This window comes from Chrysemys picta, unplaced genomic scaffold (genome assembly GCF_011386835.1).
Source record: "Chrysemys picta bellii isolate R12L10 unplaced genomic scaffold, ASM1138683v2 scaf200, whole genome shotgun sequence".
Classification (NCBI taxonomy): domain Eukaryota; kingdom Metazoa; phylum Chordata; order Testudines; family Emydidae; genus Chrysemys; species Chrysemys picta.
This window is the reverse complement of record NW_027052907.1, coordinates 57724-78800: the sequence shown is the minus strand read 5'-3', so window position 1 is coordinate 78800 and position 21077 is coordinate 57724. Positions and strand designations below refer to the sequence as shown.

The 21077-nt window shown below is 59.3% G+C and overlaps 1 pseudogene; it reads right to left on the bottom strand.

Annotated features, from left to right (window-relative positions):
• Nucleotides 1-1863: 1863 nt before the first annotated feature.
• On the bottom strand, nucleotides 1864-17466 carry LOC135978270 (epoxide hydrolase 3-like; annotated as a pseudogene).
• Between the last annotated feature and the right edge of the window lie 3611 nt (nucleotides 17467-21077).

Sequence of the window (21077 nt, the reverse complement as noted above, 5' to 3'; positions counted from 1 at the left end):
AGCAACAGCCAACTCCCTCCTGCTCAGGGCCGGCTTCCGTGGGGGGAGGCTAGGGCCCTAGCAATTCGGACAGCAAGCAAGTGGGGCAGCCCAGGTGGTCTCCTGTCCCCCTCCCCGCCCGCCCCAGCCACTTGGGAGGAAGCAGGCACAGCTTTACCTCTCTGCCCAGTCAGTGGCTGTAAGCTGGGCTGCTGCCCCTACTTACCCAGTCAGCCCCAGAGGCATCCACACGCCCATTGACCAGATCCCCGGCCGTCAGCAATCCCAGCTGGGAACTGCAGCCTCTCTGCAAGCAGGGGCAGCCTGGGGCGGGGAGGGGGGAGGAAGCACAGCCCCACACAGGCACGTTCAGGGCAGCCCTAACTCACACAGTAAACACAGATCTCTGACTAGTCCTGGGAGGCTTCCCGAGTGCAGATCCCTTGTCCAAGGCCAGCCACACCTGCTGGCTGGTGAACAGCCCACACCAGGGAGGTTTCTGTCCCAAATGTCATGTATTAAACACACTCAGAGCACTGGGCAGCACTTTCTATCCATGGGCCACCACCCTCTGCAAATAGATTCACAGTCAAGGCACTACGGGGCCCATCCCTGGCAGAGAGGCACCCTGAGCTCCAGCCATATGCATGGTGAGCAGAGCACAGGGAGTCACTAAGGGGAATGGTAAGTGTGGGGAATCCACAGCAGAAAAGAGCTGCTTGCCCCCAGCCATCCTTTCTAGCGAGGTCAGCGCTAAGCTCCCCCCACCGCCCCGGCCCCACTGCAGTGAAACCCTGGCTCCAGGCACTGAGCAGGGGCTCCCACCTGCCAGGAACAACAGAGCTAAAGACCATTGTGACCGGAGTCCCAGGGGAGCCTGCACTGAGGTCACTCAATTAAGGTGAGCTACAAAGAATGGGGCAGACAATCCCCAAAGCTGGTGGATATTCCAATACTTAGATTTACCAAGTCAGCGCAGAACAGCTTCTGTTGTACCTCACTGGTTACCCAGAAGCTAACAGCACAGTTCCCTTAAAGCAACCCAGCCCCAGGCCTCCACCCAGACACCCAAGTCAAATAGGAGGAGGATCAATGAAAATCTTATTCATCATATCAGAAAGTTCTACCAATCCTAAAGAATCAGATACATTACCTCCCGGGTTAATGAATATTCCAGATCTTACCCAAATACACCCTTACAGCCAATTCTTCTAAACTACACTAAAATGTATTAAAAGAAAAGAGGGAGGGAATTGGTTAAAAGATCAGCATGGAAGATCAGACACGAGTACAGTTCTGGAGATTAAATTTGGAGTAGAGATGGTGAGCTTTGCAGTTGCAAAGAGTTCTTTCAGAATTAGTCCACGGGGTTATAGTCCAATGTCCATATTCAGGGCGATTCCAGATTAAAACTGTATTGCCACCCTTACTTCTGCGCTGTCTTCAGAGATGGGTGGCTGGAGAGAGGCAGCCGTTGGCTGGGCACCCAGCTCTTAAGGCAGTGCCCCACCTGCAGCAGCGCAGAAGTAAGGGTGGCAATACCATACCATGCCACCATTACTTCTGTGCTGCTGCCTTCAGAGTTGGGCGGCTGGAAAGTGGCGGCTGGTGACTGAGGGCCCAGCTCTGCAGGGAGCAGCACAGAAGTAAGGGTGGCAATACCATACCATCCTTCTGTGCTACTGCTGACGGCAGCTCTGCCTTCAGAGCTGGGCTCCTGGCCAGCAGCAGCTGCTCTCCAGCTGCCCAGCTCTGAAGGCAGCGCCGTTAGCAGCAACAGCCCAGTAGGAAGGATAGCAGTACCACAACCCCACACACAATAACCTTGCAGCCCTCCCACAACTCCCTTTTGGGTCAGGACCCATACAATCACAACACCCTGATGCAAATAGCTGAAATCATGATTTTTATTTTTATTTTTTTTAAATCCTATGATTCTGAAATTGACCAAAATGGACCGTGAATTTGGTAGGGCCCTACCTATATGTCTGGGAGCTCAGGGCTCCTCTCTGCAGGAGGGCTCAGGCAGGATCTGGAGGGGTGACCTGCTGCTGGAGGGATGGTACCCCAGGCACAAGACCAATTAGTGTGGGGGGCAGGGGCTTGGCCCAGTGGAGGGTCCGGGGCTTGTTTGCCAGGATCAGGTCCCTGCCTTGCCACACCCAAGCCAGTAAATAGGGCCCGCTCAGTCACTCTCCCGCAGGAAATGCCAGATCAGCTGATTGACCTTGTCGGGCTGGTCCTCGCTGACAAAATGGCTGGCCTCAGGGATGCGCCGCACGCGGCAGCGCTTGCACACATACTGCTCCAGGAGGGGGATCATCCCAGCCTCCAGGTACATGTCCTTCTCCCCCCAGATCACCAGCGTGGGCACCAGCACGTCCTTGCACTGCATGGAGCTCCTGCTGCAGGGAGGGGGAGAGAGAGAGAGAGAGGTGACCACTTGCCCAGGGCAGTGGGCACAGAGCCCCCTCACAGCACAGGGATGGTGGACAAAGACAGGAGGGTAAGCGGAATACGGGGGAGGGCGTTCAGGTTACCTTAGTGCTGATGGGGGGTGGCGCAGCCTCTGGGGCAGTTGCCTGACTGCACCTTCCTTCCCAGAACTCCATAGTTAGACCTGCTACCCCAGCGAGAGTCTGGGGGTCTTGTCTTGCCACTCACAGGCCTGGCAGCACCTGACTAAGGCCTGGTCTACACTACACAGTTAGGTAGACGTAAGCTGCCTTACATCGACCTAGCTATATCAGTGTCCACCCTACTACTCCTGAGGGCATTCTGCACAAAGCCTGGGCCTACTCCAGAAACACACTGGGGCCCTCTGCACCAGGCACATCAGGTCTGGGGTAGGCAGGCTCAACCAGGGAGGATCAAAGTGTGGAGGGGCTCAGTGTTGGGGTTTTGGATTCTGTGTGGGACTATCTGGATGCAGGCAGCTCAGTGTGGGGTCTAGGTATGAGGGAATCTGATGCACAGAGGCTCGTTGGGGGGGTGCAATGGGACTCTGCAGGGGCTTCCAGGTGAAAGGGGTTGGGGCCCAGCACGGGGGTCTGGGTGCAGCTAGTTGGGGGGGTCAGTGGCCTGGGGGTCTGGAAGTGGGAGCTCAGGGTGGTGCAGGGGGTGGGGCTCATCAGGATGGGGGTTTGAGTGTAGAGAGCTCAGTGGGGGGTGGTTGGAGGCAGGGGGTCTGGGTGCAGGGGGCTCCAGATGCAGGGGTTGAGGTTCAGTGGGGTGGGGTTCGGGCATGGAGGTTCTGGGTGTACGGGGTGAAGCTTGGCAGGGGTGTCTGGGTATGGGAGGTCCATATGCACAGGGGTTGGGCGGTTGGGGGAGCAGCTCCCTATACACTGCCCCCCGTCCCCACAGCTTAGGAACGATGGGGGCAGGAAGCAGGGGAGGATGCTGAGCTTCCTGCAGCTGAGGGAGGTTTCTGGGGGTGGGTCTGACACAGCCCCAGCCACTCCATGCAGGGGAAGAGGAAGTCCCGTCCTCTCCTGCCTCCAGCCCAGCCGGGACTAGCAGCTAATCCCAGCTCAGGGTAGGAGCCACTGGCCGGGGTGTCCCCAGCCCTGTGGTGATTTACGTCACCACTGGCTACTCCGGATGCCTGAAATGATGTACCTGCGCAGCTAGGGAGTGGTGCGTGACTGCTCTTGGAGCTTCCCTTTGCTTCCCTGCCAGAAAATCATTTTTCTTCAGGAAAGCAAAGAAATCTGCAGGGAACATGAATTCTGCACACACGCAGTGGCACAGAATTTCCCCAGGAGTAACACTACAGCCTTGCTCCTGCTGATGTAAGTGCACTACTACTCTGACATAACTACTCCACCTCCACAAGAGGCTTAGGGCTTATGTCAGTGTAGATAGGGTGACACAGTGTCCGTGTCATCCAACATCAGCTATTGGATGTCATTTCTGTTAATTTCACGGCTCCCTCTTAGAGCCCAGCTCACAGTTCAGGCTGTCACCCTGGGGTGGGTGTAGGGCTCCAGCTAGAGCCCGGCTGCCCTCGGACTCCCAGTTCCTGGCTCCCCGTCAGGAGCCTGGCAGCCGCCCAGGCTCCAGGTGCGGAGTTCCCCGTGGGGAGCCGTGGGCGGGAGGGGCATCAGGGATATCTGGGAGTTGAGAGCCCAGGGAAGGGTGGGGGGCAGCCACGCACAGAGCTGAGAGCCCAGGCTCTCAGCCCCCTGCACTGCCCCACTTAAGTCGGTGGAATTGTGCTGGTAAGGAGGGTAGTGTGGATACGAATCTGCAGTGGCTGTAGGTCGACCTAACATAGGTCAACCTAAGTTTGTAGTGTCAACATGCCCATAGTTACCCCTGGCAGCAGGGCCGGCTCCAGGCACCAGCTTGGCAAGCAGGTGCTTGGGGTGGCCACTCCGGAGAGGGGCGGCAGGCCCAGCTATTCGGCGGCAATTCGGCAGATGGCCCCTCACTCCCGCTCGGAGTGAAGGACCTTCCACTGAATTGCCGCCGCAGATCGCGATCGCGGCTTTTTTTTTTTTGTCTGCTTGGGGCGGCCAAAACCCTGGAACCGGCCCTGCCTGGCAGCACCAGACTCTCCCAGGGGCGACTACACCACAGATTTGGTTCTGGGAGCAAAGAGGGGCAGCAGCTCCCAGTGCACACAGATCCCCCGGCCCTTGGCTCTGGGCAGTGTCAGGGAAGCACGGGGTGGAATGGGATCCTACAGTCCTGTGCAAGCCCCAGCACATCCCTTCCCTGCCTCGGGGCTGCCACCCACTAGCCCCTCCACTCATTCCCTGCAGGGCTGCTCGGGCAGCCAGTGGGGCTGCAGCAGCCACTTCCCCTTCCTGCTCCTCCCAGCCCAGCACGTGTGCCCTCACCCATCCCATCTCCCCAGCATCAGAGGGGCAACTCACTGGGTTCAGTGTGCTGCACTGGGGTGAGCTCCATGGAGGGGCAGGGGCCCTACCTGAACATGTTCCTGTAGTAATCGAGGGGTGGCGTCAGCGCTCCGGGCTTGGAGAAGCTGAACACGTAGGCCTCCAGCTCCTGTGTCGTCAGGCGCCGCTCAGGGTTCTGGATTCCTCCCTTCCTGCCTGCCAAAGTGTCCTTCAACAGCTGCCTCAGGACAGACATTGCCGGGGTCAGGGACAGCTCAGATCTGGGGCCTGGTGAGCAGCTCCCAGCAGACAAACCATCATGCTCCATCCAGAGCCAGGTAGCCTAATCCCTCCGAAAGGGTGGCTCGGATCTGGAGCCTGGCGAGCCAAAGGGGTGAGGGCCTGGCTCCTGGCCAACAGACTGTCATGCCCCAAATCTTAGCTCCCTACAGAACCCGGTGAGCCTGCTCCCCACGGCAGGGATGGGGAGCCCCCATGAAATGCAGAAAGAGAGTTCCAGCTAGTGTCAAAAGCCTGGCGTATGGGGGCTCCCTCTCCCAGAGATAACCCTGCCCGGCTACTGGGACAGGTGGGGTGCTCCCCAAAATTGCCCCCCATTCTTCCTAGCCTGCAGGCTTAGCCTGGAGTCAGCGGCCTCCACAGAGGAAACTGACCTATTCCGTCTCCTCTATCCCAGGATGGGCCCCTCGCATGCTCACGCTGCTTCTCCTAGAACAGTGCTGCTCAACCTTTTTCGTACCAGGAACAAGCTTGCTGTCTGCCAAGCGTGTCAGGGAGATCTCAGGGACTGGTGCTGGTCTTAGCACTGGTCGTTGAGAAGCACTGCTCTAGAACCCCCACCTAGGGGAACCAGATGAGGGAAAGAAAAAATCGGGACACATGGGGGGAGCAAAATAAAAAAGCGCTGCCGACAGATATCGGGACAATTTGTAGGGACAATATCGGGATGTCTGGTCACCCTACCCCCACGTGGCTTTGATCAAGCAAGGGCTGTCTCCCCGGTGGTGGCCCAAACAGTGTGTGTAGAGAGGGCCGAGTCCTGCCCCTCCCCATGACAGAGTCACACAAGCATCCCGAATCCCAGGAGAGAATCCCAGAATAACGAGGGACCCTAAAATACATCTCCTCAGTGAGGATGTAGAGAGAGGTGGTCACACTGCTGAGCTCCTGCCTCCAGATCAGGCATGGACAGGACAGACACAGATGGGGAGGAGGGGACATGGGCATCACCAACCTGGATCAGCCACACACCCCAGCTAGCCCAGGATCCCGTCTCGGACAGGGCTAGTGCCAGCTGCTAGAGAGGAAGGGGTAAGAACTCACCCCCAGTCCCCACAAGGTCTCCTCCCAGGCTCTGAAGCAGGACTGTCGATCTCCTGGCCAGCATGGCGTTTTGCCTTTGGTTTTGGTCATAACCTAACAACTCTGGCTCTCTTCCTGACCCCGAGAAACATCACTAAGTTCGAACCTCACTAAGTTCAGGCCTCAATGACTTCCCAGAGCAGTGAGTTCCACCAGCTAATTATTTCCTTTCATGGGTTTGACTTTCCCACCTTTCTCTTGAAGTCTGGCTCTAGGCCGCCCAGAACAAAGCCCCTTGCTCCAAAGGGCCAGGGTCCTTTAGTATAAAGCTCAGCTCCCTCCAAAGCCGAGTTCGTTGGATTGCTATTTAGCTGCTCCTGCAGCAGTTCCAGGAATTACTGCCCCAAAGGCAGTCGGTAGCTTTTATCCCAGCCCCCCACCCCCACAACACAGTCTGTGGCCCCATCCTGGGAGGGTCACGCCCATTGTTGCCCCCTTCATTTCAGGTCTGTTGGGATATTATCAGCTGCCCAATTAATTGATACTCATTCCCGCCCCGCTCGCTGGGATCCCCCAATCCCATGCTCTCTAGCTGCATTACCGGTTCCTAGCTTCTCCCCCATTTAATGTGGGGCTGACTAGTTCCCCCTTCCCAACCCTGCTGTAGGAGCGACCTTTATCCAGCATGAATTCCATGATGTCACTCCTGCCCCTCCTTCTAGCTACTCCCAGCCCCTTCCCATTAATCTCTATCCTCCGCACCTGCTAATTAACCAGCAGTTTATTACAGCAGCCATTAGGAACGGGATGATCCCTAATTAGCATGGGTGTTTCCCGTTTACAAAGCAGCCACTGTCCCTCTGACTTACAGGGCCATGGTTAATACACACACAAAAAATGGTAGATTAGATTTCCACCCACCACTGACATGCAGCCACTGCTGGGGTGGAACCCAGCCACTGGGACAGGAGGAGGAGAGGGAGCTCAACTGGTGCATCCAAAAGAAAGCAGCGGGGTGGGGAGAGGGACAGAATTGAATTCCCTAGCTGCGTATAATCCCAGAATTCAGCCAGGCCAGCACCCTTGCAAAAAGCACCCAAGATCTTTAACAAGTGCCAGTGGGGTTAGGGCCTCTGTTTTACCCCCCAAGCTGAAAGGCAAGGGAGTGCCGGACGCAGTGCCAGTCACCACTCAGTAGGCAGGTTTTCTCCCCCTGCACTGTGCTGGCCCCAATGGTGCTGGGCCCTCACCTCAGGAGTCAGTGCCGATCCCAATACCCCAGCAGGGCTGTATGGGGCGCTGAAGGAGCTGCACACCAGAGCTGTAAATGTCTGCAGTCATTAACGATCCCCTGGCAGCTTTCCCAAGTCAGGGTTAAACTCCCACTGGGGCCATTCCACCCTGCCCTTCAGCCCTAACATGCTGCATAGTGGGTGGTTACCAGGTGCCACATCCCTCCCCAGAGGTGGCTACACCCAGGGAGAGCGAAGGGGCAGTTCTATAAATGGGCACATTTGGAATCCTAATTAAGCTGAGCCACGGCTGCCAGGTCCCTTCCCACTCCCCTCCTCCCCGGATCCCCAGCTCCCCCAGCCAACTAGCCCCACTCCCTGCTCCCACCTCCCCCACCCCCCACTCTCACCTGGAAGTCACCCAAAGACAAGAGCAGCTCAGGCAGCCTCTGCAGCTGGAATATGAATATGTAGATTGAGCGCAGCAGCTGGCAGGGGTGGCCTCCTACGTACTCTGCAGCGGGTGGGCAGAAAGGCAGACACTGACATGCTGAGGCTGGAGGGCCTCCTACCCCGGTGCCCCCTGGAACGCTCAGGGCTCCCACCAGAGACAGGAGCGAAAGTCACGCGGCACGTGCCAGTGACGTCATTTCAGAGCTCGCTTGGGCTGGCCTGGTGCTCGGAGAGCCTGCAGCCCCTGTGGGGGGGGGGGGGACGGGTTGGGAGCCCCAGCCACAATGTAGAGACCCCAGGAGCCTTCGTCTCCCCACCCCAAGGAGTGCTACTGTCACCTGGTCGAAACCTCCATGCTGCTGGCAGGCACCAGAGCCGCCTGTGCTGCAAGAACCAGCCTCCTCCACCCTGGACCTGCCACAGACCCTCGGGGGAGGAGCCCAGCACCCCTGCAGGTCAGAGCATCACCTTTAAGCATGGCCGGGTGGATGGCATTCATGATAATGAGCTTCTCCACCATGTCGGGGTGATTCATGGCGAACTTCCACGCGATGGTACCACCCCAGTCATGCCCCACCAGGATGCACTTGGTAAAGCCTGGAAGCAGAGACAGCGAGGCAGACCGACTGTCAGGGCAGAGTGACGCTGGACAGAGCTGGACTTCCACAGTCAGGGTGCCCCACCACTGCCTCTCCCACCCCACCCGCCTCCCCCTCTACCTTACCCTGCCAAGGGTATGTCCACTTCTCCCACAGAGTTGCCCTACCCCCCGCACCTCCCTCCTGCCACAGAGTTGCCCCCCTCCATTGTCTCCCTGCTCCCCAACTGGGGCAATAGCCAGAGGCTCGGACAGCCTGGACAGACCAAGCAAGCAAGCAGGTGGGATGGGACACTGAGTGTCTGTCTCTGCTGTAGACACACCTGCTCATTGATTCAATTCTCACCCCAGAAATGGAACTCCCGACTCAGCAGAGCACAGCCACGCTGCCACACGGCAGCCAAGCTCCGCCCACTTGCTGCTACGTGGCACCCAACCAGGGAGATGCTAAGGTTTGGGGTCGGGGGCATATCCCAGGCTTCACAGCGCCCCACCCAACCTCGGTGGTGCTCTGGGGTCGCCGTTGTCAGGGCTGGAGGAGAACCCCTCTGCCCCTTCTGCGGGAACAGGTCAGGCTGGGCACTCCCACAACTCATCCAAAGGGGGAGCCATCTGGGACAGTGCAAAGCGGGGCGCAGCAGGGTCTCAAGGAAAGGCCCCTCTGCGCCTGGGAACAGCTTGAGCAGGGAGGTTCCTCTCCTCCACCAGAGGGGCCAGCTCCCTCGCAGCTCGTACCTTCCCCAGCCGAAGCACAGAGGGGGAGGCCTCCATTCACACATGCCCAGCAGCCACTCCTCACCCTTCTGGTCCTTGGTGCCCAGCACTTGGATGACACCATGCACGTCCTCCAGCAGGGCCTCCATCCGGTAGTGCTGCTTCCCGCGCGGGGCGTCCGAACCCCCATAGCCCCGCAGGTCCAGCGCCACCACCCGGAACTGCCTCTTGAACTCCTGCAGCTGGTAGCGCCAAGCAAACCTGCCAACGTACACAGCCCTGAGCTCAATCAGTGCCTAGGGGATACCCTGCCGAGCCGGGGGGTGGGGGGAGAGTCCCCGCCAGCTAAACCTCGGGGCCATTCCCTGCTCCCATCCCCTCCGCAGCTGCCTGGCCAGGGCGCTGCCCAGAGCCGGGGCTGAGCGCGGGAGCCTGAGCTGTGCTAGCCAGCGCTCCCAGCACAGCTCACCCAGCATTGCGCGACACACCTCCGCGCAGAGAGGAAGGGGCGTTGCAGGAGGGACATGCAGCTACTCAGTGGCACCATCCTCCAGGGCTCAGCTCTCTGGGGAGAGAATTCAGGGTTCCTGAGCAGGCCCTGCCCCGGGGACGCGCCCCTCCTTCCGGGCCAGCCTTTGAACCAGTGTCCACTGGTGTGTTCTGCCCCTTCACCTGTCCTGCCTCCATCGCGCTGTCAGCTCCTCGGGGCTGCTTGGTCGGTGCAGCACCAGCACAATGGGGCCCTGACCCGCATGACTGTAATAAACACCCCCTCATCCCAACTCCTCACAGGCCATGGGAAGCAGGCGCCCCTCCCACCCAAGAGTAGCCAGAGAGACCTACCAGTTCTGGGGGAATCCGTGCAGACACAGCATGAGCTGCGCCCCCTCCTGGCCAGCTGTGACATAGTGCAAACGCAGCCCTGAGCTCTGCAAGGATGGGGAGGGGAGAGAAGGAAATGTTCATGCCCAGTCACCCAGGGGTCAGCTGCACCATGGCAGGAGCTGGGTGGCACCTCCAGGGCCTCTGCTGACCAATGGGGCTGCTGGGCTTAGCAGCTGGTGTCCCCCTGATTCAGGGGTGGGCAAACTTTTTGGCCTGAGGGCCACACCGAGTTTCCGAAATTGTATGGAAGGCTGGTTAGGAGAGGCTGTGCCTCCCCAAACAGCCAGGCCTGGCCTGCCCCCTCCCCCCGGGACTCCTGCCCCCTCCAACCCCCCCGTTCCCTGACTGCCCCCGGATCCCCCACCCCTGACTGCCCCCTGCTGCCCCATCCAACCCCCCCTCCTTCCTGACTGCCCCCCCAGGACCCCTGCCCCCATTCAACCCCCCTTTTCCCCACCCTCTGACCAACCTGACCCCCGCCCCCTGACCACCACCCCAAACTCCCCTGCCCTCTATCCAACCCCCTCTGCCCCCTTACCGTGCTGCCTGGAGCATCAGTGCTGGCAGCGCTACAGCCGCGCCACCCAGAGCACCAGGACAGGCAGCTGCGCCACCCGGCTGGAGCCAGCCACGCCACCGCGCAGCACAGAGCACCAGGTCAGGCCACGGCTCTGCAGCTGCGCTGCCGCCCAGAGCATTGCGCCAGCGGCGCAGTGAGCGGAGGCTGGGGGGCAGGGGGAACAGTGGGGGAGGGGCCGGTGGCTAGCCTCCCCGGCCGGGAGCTCAGGGGCCGGGCAAGATTGTCCCGTGGGCCGGATGTGGCCCACGGGCTGTAGTTTGCCAACCTCTGCCCTTGTTTGTCTCATCCCAGACACTGGCCTTGTCTGCAGCACCTGCCCCAGCTTCCCCTGTGCCACAGCCCCACGTCAGCAAGAACCATGGGGGACAGCTGGGCAGGAGGCTGGCAGAGCCCCACTGGTACCAGCAGGCAAAGGGTTGACAGTTCCAACAGCCTGACAAACTCACTACACCGAGCACACCACTTAATGGCGTTTACCCAGCAATGACATCATGGGAGGTTTCCAATGGAAGGCGATGTCATCCCGCTCCTCAGAATCATTGCAGGTGGGGGGTATGGCTGATATTGAAGGAGTTGTGTATATGCATTGAACACATGGTTAAATGAGTGAAGTTAGTCTCTAAGCATCGTGTTACGCTTTTGTCTTGTGTCACCTTCCCATTTCCATCATCCTCGCTCGCTAGCTCTTAGCTCTCGCTCTTTGATACGACCTGTACGCCTGTTCTCACCCGACCTGGAACTCAGCCCTGTGGTGTTAGACAGGATGCTGAACCATCCCAGCTGGTGTGCGCTGTCCCTTGGACAGCTGACCTGCCAAGTCTCCGTGTTCAGTGGACAGGGGCTAGGCCCTACAGGGGAATGCTTCACAGGGGCTCCGGGACTGCGGTGCACCTATTGTTAACCTGCAAGGCAAAGGAAGGGCTGTCTGGGGGCTAACCGACTGGAGGTGGCAGGGAGCTGACACCCACTTAAGCACAAAGACTTCCTCTGGCTGGAGGCCGGGGGTTCCAAGGGGACTCATTCCTGGGCATCCCAAGAACCATCACAGGGGTAAGAGCTGCAGCCTGGACTCTGCAGGAGGATCTGTTCAGGGATTGACCCAGCCCCACTGTCCCCCCCATCCCCCTCCCCCCACACAACCTTAAGCTGCAGGTAGCGGTGCTCCCCATAGGAGGCATCGGTAAGGCACGGTGGTGGCGTCTCTCGCACCCTCCAGCGGAAGGCCCGACACGGCCCCTGGGTCAGCACCAGCCACGGCACCCACAGGCAGTAGGCAGCCCCCAGCAGGTAGGAGGCACTATGCTCGGCCAGCCAGTATAGGAGCTTGAGAGCTTCAGCAGCAGGCAGGTGGGGACCAGCAGAAGGCGGTAGAGGGAGCGCGCCATCTCCTACGGCCCCAGGACTGCAGGGGGAACAGGCCAAGGAGGGAGGGGTCACACTGGGGGGCCAGCATGCCCTGGGCCTCTCCTCACAGCACCAGGGTGTGCTCACTAGCACTGAACATCCCACCTCCTGCTGTCACAGGGCCCATGAGCACCTGGAGTGGGGGGTCCTTAATGTACCGTGTGCCCTGTTCCCATCCCCTAGCCCAGCAGGGCCCCCGGACCATCCCACTCCCATCCCTAGAGGGCCCCCAGGCTGCCCTGCCCTACCCCGCTCTCCCCCACCCCAGCCCTAAATGGCATCCACATGTCAGCCTTGTAAACACGGGATAATACCAGGCCCCAGGCCAAGGGAGCATGTGGAACCGGACACTCCCCCAGCCCTGCAGGGAAAGCCCTGTGGAATCTGACAGGGTCCTACAGAAATTCCTCCAGCTGCCCAGCGAATGTGCCAGAGGATGGCACCTTCTGAGCTGGGTGTTTGGGGGCAGAGGGTTCTCACCTGAAATGGAAACACTGTCCTGGACGTCACACCAGCTGCACTCTGCTCCCATGGGCAGCACCCATGGGTTCCCCCAGCCCCAGGGTGAAGGGGGAGAGCACAGCAGGGGAGTTGTAGTGCAGCCAGGGAGGCCAGCCCACACAGAAAAACTGGACGAGCACAAGTCCATGTGGCCGGATGCACTGCATCCGAGGGTGCTAAAGGAGTTGGTGGATGTGATTGCAGAGCCATTGGCCATTATCTTTGAAAACTCATAGCGATCGGGGGAGGTCCCGGATGACTGGAAAAAGGCTAATATAGTGCCCATCTTTAAAAAAGGGAAGGAGGAGGATCCGGAGAACTACAGGCCAGTCAGCCTCACCTCAGTCCCTGGAAAAATCATGGAGCAGGTCCTCAAGGAATCAATTCTGAAGCACTTAGAGGAGAGGAAAGTGATCAGGAACAGTCAGCATGGATTCACCAAGGGGAAGTCGTGCCTGACTAACCTAATTGCCTTCTATGAGGAGATAACTGACTCTGTGGATGAGGGGAAAGCAGTGGATGTGACTTTAGCAAAGCTTTTGATACGGTCTCCCACAGTATTCTTGCCAGCAAGTTAAAGAAGTATGAGCTGGATGAATGGACTGTAAGGTGGATAGAAAGCTGGCTAGATCGTCAGGCTCCATGGGTAGTGATCAATGGCTCCATGTCTAGTTGGCAGCTGATTTCAAGCCGAGTGCCCCAAGGGTTGGTCCTGGGGCCGGTTTTGTTCAATATCTTCATTAATGATCTGGAGGATGGTGTGGACTGCACTCTCAGCAAGTTTGCAGATGACACTAAACTGGGAGGAGTGGTAGATACGCTGGAGGGTAGGGATAGGATACAGAGGGACCTAGACAAATTAGAGCATTGGGCCAAAAGAAACCTGATGAGGTTCAAGTAGGACAAGTGCAGAGTCCTGCACTTAGGACGGAAGAATCCCATTCACTGTTACAGACTAGGGACCGAATGGCTAGGAAGCAGTTCTGCAGAAAAGGACCTAGGGGTTACAGTGGACGAGAAGCTGGATATGAGTCAACAGTGTGCCCTGGTTGCCAAGAAGGCTAACGGCATTTTGGGCTGTATAAGTAGGAACATTGCTAGCGGATCGAGGGACGTGATCATTCCCCTCTATTTGACATTGGTGAGGCCTCATCTGGAGTACTGTGTCCAGTTTTGGGCCCCAAACTAAAAGAAGGATGTGAAAAAATTGGAAAGAGTCCAGCGGAGGGCAACGAAAATGATTAGGGGGCTGGAGCACTTGACTTATGAGGAGAGGCTGAGGGAGCTGGGATTGTTTAGTCTGCAGAAGAGAAGAATAAGGGGGGATTTGATAGCTGCTTTCAACTACCTGAAAGGGGGTTCCAAAGAGGAGGATCTAGACTGTTCTCAGTGGTACCAGATGACAGAACAAGGAGTAATGGTCTCAAGTTACTGTGCGGGGAGTGTAGTGAGCCGGTGTGGCTCCCCGCCGCCTCGGGCCAGAGTGAGGGAGCTCAGAGCCCACCCCCCAGAGGGTCAGGCAGCGACCCAGAAGTATAAAGGCTCGCCCTCAGTAAGACCCCAGCAGCCAGAGAGACCAGACGTCTCCAGCCTAGCTTGTGGCTGGGAAAACTCCGCGGCCCAGGGCGGCCGCTGGGCCTGCCCTGCGCCCGCTATCCGGAGGAGCTGCCGGACGCACCGATCAATCCCTGCCCTGACGAACCCATGGTCCTGGATCCCCCAGAGGCCGACACCAAGTGGACCCTGAGGGGGAGTGTGGAATTAGCCAGGGGCAGCTGACCCCAGTCTGGCTGCAACATTGCCAGAGCCTATGTCAGTGTGTTGTGGCCAGGATCCCCACTGACTAAGCAGTGGGCCGTCTGCCGCTGCTAAGGCCCCGAGCTGGGATGCAGTGGAGTGGGAGGGCCTGCGTCCCCCCGGCCACCCAACCCGTGGGTGGCAGTCTCCCCCTCTCCCAGGCCTGTTGAGGCTTGGGGCCTACTATTGTTGCTCAGCCCTGACTGAGGCTCTGAGCTCCTGACTCAGTGTTTGTTGCCCTGCCCTGACCTAGGGCCTGGGCTTAATACTTTGTAATCGTTTGTTGCTCAGCCCTGACTGAGGCTCTGAGCTCCTGACGTAGCATTGTTGCCCGCTCTGAGCAGGGCCAGGCTTACCGTGTTCTTCCGGTTACAGCAAGAGCTGCCGAGGGAGACCCCACGGCCGGATGAATTTCCCAAGCTCACCGGTGTGTAGTGAGCCCCGGAGAGGGTCGAGCCCTGGCAAACCCTTGTACAGGGAGGTTTAGGTTGGATCTTAGGAAAAACTTTCACTAGGAGGGTGGTGAAGCAATGGAATGGGTTACCTAGGGAGGTGGTGGAATCTCCATCCTTAGAGGTTTTTAAGGTCAGGCTTGACAAAGCCCTGGCTGGGATGATTTAGTTGGGAATTGGTCCTGCTTTGAGCAGGGGGTTGGACTAGATGACCTCCTGAGTTCCCTTCCAACCCTGATATTCTATTATTCTAACACCCACGAGGTACCTGAGCTAACCTTCCCCCTCCCAACTTTGCTGGGATCTGCAGACACAGGCACCAACATCTCAGCCCCAACAGCAAGAAACCGGCCCAGCCCAAGCCCAGGGAGCCAGCTCCTGCCAAGCTCCGAGGCCCCCAGTCCATCGTGCAGAGCAGCACGGAGGCAGCAGTCTGCCCTGAGGCCCCTGTGAGTGCTAGGAGGTCTCTGCCAGAGACGGAGAAGCTGGGTGAGTGGTGCTAGAGCCCTGCTGTGACGTGGGATGGAGAAGAGCAGAGCTGGCACCTTCTGTGCCACTGGACAGCATGTCATACACATCTGCACACCCGGCATGGACTGGCATAGCTGAGCCCTGCCTCACTCCCAGCCTGGAGTAGGAGAAACATCTGCGGGGACCCACAAAGGGGCAGCAACCACCAGGCCACTCCTGGCAGTGCCTGGACCAGGACCCAGATTTAGGTTCCCAGGTTTGGAAAGTTCAGTGAGAGTTTTAAACCGTGACAAAGATCTCGCTACCTCAGCCAGAAGGGACCTTTCTTACCTAGTCTGATCCCCAGCAGAGCCCAGGCTGCAGACCCCACCCAGGGACTCCTGCATGGACCCAGAACTGCCGGCTGAGGGATGGGGCTCTCACACACATCCCACCTCTGGGTGATGGCGAAACCAGCTCTTCCCCGGGGAAGTTGTTCCAATGCCAATCCTCCTCCCTGGCAAATATCTGTGCCTCATTGCCAATCTGACGCTATCTCAGTTCAGGTCCCAGCTGCTGGAATTCGTTCTGCCTTTGACGGCTAGGTTAGCGAGCCCGGCCAGCTGCCTACTTGCCCATGGAACCCACCAGGCTAAACTGGAACTGAACGTCTAGTGCAAGAAGTGAGCGAGAGAGCGTGCGTCTGTCTGTCTCCAACTCTCCCAGCGCTTCTGTATCCCCCAATGAGCAGGAGCAAAGGGCACAAGTCCAGTGCCTTTCCCTGGGCTCCAAAGCGAAGCGCTCCGGCAGTGCACTGGCTCAGGAGGCAGTGGCTTGGGGGGGGTGACTCACTTGGACCCACTGCTGCACACTGTTCCATCCAGTGCCCAGAAGCCCCAGCCTCGAACCTGCACCCTGGCCTCTCAGATGGCGCAACAGGACTATAATGATCTGCCAACAAGGGAATTGTTTTTAAAAGCCAGGGGCCCACAGCTTTGACCCCCAGACATGTGTTCCCTCTGCTGGCCACACAGCAGGGACCACACTCCCCCCTCTGCCGAAGGTGGACTACCTCAGCACAGGATGGGGAGGGGGCAGAAGGAGAGGGGGAGGTGTCTCTACTAACTGCCAACACTCACCCACCCACCCAATGTCTGACCCCTGCCCTCTTCACTAGCCACCTCCTCCCCAGTTGCATTTAGTGCCTCTGGTTGCCCCCACTCTTTTACTATTGGCTCCCCCACCCCAAAGGGCTCAGCCCCTCTGTCCAGCTTGTAACCAAGTCTTGGGGCTTTTCTCTCCCACATCCTTCCCACTCGATAAACCTCTGGGTCCCTCTCAGCTACCACAGCCTCCCTTCCCCTCGGCCACCCCCAGTCTCACCTCAGCTCTGCTCCAGTTCAGTCTAACCCCGGCTGCAGACCAGCTTCTTCTGCATCCAGCTTGCTTTTCGGGCTCTGCACAAATACAGCCCAGCTCCAGGCCCCTCCCACCCTCTCTATTCCCTGTCCACGCTCTTTAATCTCCTTCACCCACTCCAGACTTCATGGCACCTGCACTGAATGCCGCACCACTGCCCCACCCAGGCCACAGGGGTCCTGGCACGGTGCAGCGTAGTGTACAGCACTAGCTCCTCTGGGCAGGGCTTGCCTCACTGTACACCACTTGCCTCACTGTACAGCACCATCCATGCCTGCCTTGGCCCCCGGCTCCTCCTCCATTGGGGGGGGGGTGTGATCTCCCTCAAATCTGCCCCCTGTGCCCGTCATATCCAGGTCCAGGAGGAAGAGAACACACATAGTGTCACATGCCAGGGCCATGTCTGTCCAGCCATGACCAGGGGTTGAACCAAGAGCTGAACCCATGAGCTCACCGACAGCCGGGGACAGGCCCGTTCAGCTGAAAGCCCACTCTGTGGCTGGCCCTACAGAGCATGAGCCCCCCAGCTCAGATCAGGGCTCAGGCCTGAGGCAGAGGCTCTCCCCGCAGTGGGACTTGGCTGGGGCAGCCACAATGTAGCCCCTGGAATCCAGTTGGGGTCACAGGACCTAGAGGCAGAAGGGACCTCTTGGGGCATCGAGTCCAGGCCCTGCTACGGCAGGCAACCCCGTCACCTGGTCCCTTCTCTGCAAGATGCCCCAGAGGGCAGGGCTGGGGGACAGCCTGTCCGATCCAGCCACGAGGCTCCTGGGGACACAGTGCACTCTAGGTCCAGTTTGCTGCCTCCAGAGTCTGCCTGAGCCAAGGCCTGGATTAGGCGTAGCCCAGACAAGGCAGTGGTGACACTAGCAGGATGTGGGTGTAACTGGGGGAGATGGCACTCCAACCAGGGAGCACTTCTTCATGGGCTACGCAGGCCTGTGGTTGGGGGCAGCCTCCCCGGGCACCTGGGTCCCAGCTGCAGCCTTGAACTCCAGGGGTCGGTGCTGTCTCTAGAAACTGGAAAGGGGCTGCCAGTGGCCCAGTCTCCACCATGACCAAGCCTCCCAAAGCAACTACAGCTCCGCCCTTCACACCCTTCCAAACCTGCCCCCTGTATTCCCAGTTCCTAGGGTCAGCTGTCCCAGTAATGCCCCCAGCTACAGCTCCAACCTCAGTCCTCTCTGATCCTGCACCCCATAGCCCCAGCCCCTTCTGAATCTGCCCTCTATAACCCCAGTACTAGAACTACAGCTCCGACCCGCAGCCCTCTCTGATTCTGACCCCCATAACCCCAGCCACAAAGCTACAGCTCCGACCCCCAGCCCCTTGTGAACCTGCCCCCCATAACCCCAGCTACAGCTCCAACCCCCAGCCCTCTCTGATCATGCACCCCATAGCCTGAGTCCCCAGCTACAGCTCCGACCCCCAGCCCCTTGTGAACCTGCCCCCCATAACCCCAGCTTCAGCTCCAACCCCCAGCCCTCTCTGATCCTGCACCCCATAGCCTGAGCCCCCAGTTACAGCTCCGACCCCCAGACCCTTGTGAACCTGCCCCTCATAACCCCAGCTACAGCTCCAACCCCCAGCCCTCTCTGATCCTGCACCCCGTAGCTGAGCCCCCAGTTACAGCTCCACCCCCAGACCCTTGTGAACCTGCCCCCCATAACCCCAGCTACAGCTCCAACTCCCAGCCCTCTCTGATCCTGCACCCTGTAGCTGAGCCCCCAGTTACAGCTCCGACCCCCAGACCCTTGTGAACCTGCCCCCCATAACCCCAGCTACAGCTCCAACCCCCAGCCCTCTCTGATCCTGCACCCCATAGCCTGAGCCCCCAGCTACAGCTCCGACCCCAGCCCCTTGTGAACCTGCTCCGCCCTCTGACCCAGCCCTGGCCCTACCTACCTACCTGAGCTCTCAGCCCAGCCAGCCCATTCCCTGCCGGCTCAAGCGCAGGCTCCGCCCTCATCCCGCTCAATGATTGGCCAGCCGACTCTCAGAGCGGTCGGTGGGCGCAGGAGTTCTCTGCAGCTGGGAGCCAATGAGAACGGGGGTGGGCGGGATCAGTGCACTCAGCCCCGCCCCCTGGTTGTGGACGCACGTGGGGAGCGCTCACGGCGCGGGGGGGAAGTGGAGGGCGCGATGGCCATTGGCCCAACACAGGCCGCGCATGCTGAGCCTGGGCCTCCCGGCCTAATGAGTCACGTGGCTCAAGGGCAGGCCTTGGGCCTGCTGGGTGGAGTTCAGCCCCCCCCTGCCCAGCTGCTGGGGGGCGGGGGGAGCTCCCCCCGCAGGGCCCATGTCTCAGTGATGCAGCACCCAGCACCACTGGGGCTGCCTGCTGCAGCCATATACCCCGAGCAATGACTGGGGGGCTCTCGCCCAGCCGGGGGTGGGGGGCTGGCAGCCAGGACGCCCGGCTCTGGCCCCAGCTCTGCTGCTGGCTGACTGCACACTTGGGCCAGCTCCCTGCTTGATGTCTCAGCTGCGCTGTGGGACAGGACTAGGGGGACCAGGCAGCTGGTTTTTGAATGGCACCTGCAGTCGAAAAGGACCCTGACAGCAGAGCGAAGGCAGGCTAGTCCCTACCTGTCCTGACTCCATGTGCTGCCCCCCCGGGAGCTGCGGGGGCAGTGCCTGCGGGCGAGAGCAGTGCAGAGTTGCCTGCTGTGCCTCCGCCTAGGACCCAGACCTGCTGACCACGGCCAGGGCGCAGCGCGGAGTCAGGACAGGTAGGAAGCCTGCCTTAATGCCCCCGCTGTGCCGCTGATTGGGAGCCACTGGAGGTAAGCCCGTGCCCCAACCCCAAGCCCCCACCCCAACACAGAGCTCCCTTCTGTACGCCAAACCCCTCATCCCTCACCCCTGCCCCACACTCCAACTCCTTGCCCCAGCCCACACCCTGAACCCCTCTGCCCCAGCCTGGAGCCCCCTCCTGCACCCCAAACCCCTCATTCAGAGCCCCACTCCCAGTTAGAGCCCTCCCCCCACCCCAGCCCAGTGAGGGTTGGGGAGAGGGAATGTAGCAAGTGGGGGTCAGGGGCTCAGGGAAGGTGGGCATGGCCTTGGGGAAGGGGCAGGGCTAGGGTGTTCAGTTTTGTGCGATTAGAAAGTTGGCAACCCTAGACTAGGGGGCCCCGGGCTAGCCAGGCAGACTGCTAGCTTGCAAGACTCGGGGAGAAGAGGTGGGGATCCCATTTCCTGGGTAACTGAGCTGTGGTGTTTCTAACTCAAGGGCTAGGCAGGCAGATGGGTAACACCAGCCAGCATGGGCAAGGTCCTAGGGAGCCTGAGGGTCTGTGTTTCCAGCAGCATGGATTCACCTGCATTCATCACAGCGCAGACCTAGCTGTACTGCAAGGGTGGGCGCGGGGCTGTCAGAACACAGGGGCTGCTGGACTGGATTGGAGTTGAGGTCCATTTACCCCAGGATCCTCGCGTTGGCAGGGCCCAGCACCGGCTGCTGCAGAGGCAGGTGTCTGAGCCCTGCAGCAACAGCTGGGGGATAATCTACCCCTATGAAGATCTTGTGTCATAAACTCAGCAGCAGGAGGTTTTCTTTCTTCTTTCCCAAACTGTCAGCAGAGCTGTTAACTCCGGCTACTCCCGTTATCCATACACACGTCCAGTCTGTCAGGGAATGGTGTGACATTCTCGACCTCAACCCCATTGCACGGCCGGCAGATCACACGCTGAATGAAAACTGATCTTGTATCTGTTCCGAATGAGCTGCCTTCCTCTTGCGTTGAACATTCCCTTGGGTGTGTGTTGGGGGGAGTAGCCAGTGCTCAGTCCCTGGAACACAGTGGGAGCCCAATACACTCCATGGGACTGGGTTAATGCTTTTCTCCCCGCTTGGGCTCCAGGAGGCCTGGTATTGATTGTGATCACTGCAGGGCCCAGGTCACAGGCAGACAGAGGGGGGAGTAAGCTAAGAGCAGTCCATGGGGGAGCAGGGCTTGTGTGTCTGGGGCTGGACAGTGGGGATCTGAGGCAGATCACACGGGCCCTGAGAGTGAGGAGATCCCGGCTCAGCTGCTCTGGGTGGAACCTTCAACTCCCATCTCAGGACTCCCTTGCACAGCCAATGATTCTATCTAGCCCCTGCCCACCTGGCTTGGCCAGAACATCTTTTTGGGTTAGGGAAAGGACCAGTGGCGACTTCCCAGCTCCCAGCACAAGGAGGGACTCTGGTACTGGGCTCTCTGTCCCCAGGAAAAGGAGCATCCCAGCACTAGGGGCCATTTCATCCCAGCCACGGTGCCCAAATGAAATAGATCTCTGCTCATCCCTCCAGCACCTCTGCCACTTTGTAACCTCCCTAGAGCCATCTCACTCCTAGGGGCAGAAGCATTGGTGCTGGAAGTAGGGATGCTGCCAAGCCTCTGACTTGAAGTGGTTCCCATCATATACAGGGTTTACAGTTCGGTTCAATGGCTCTCA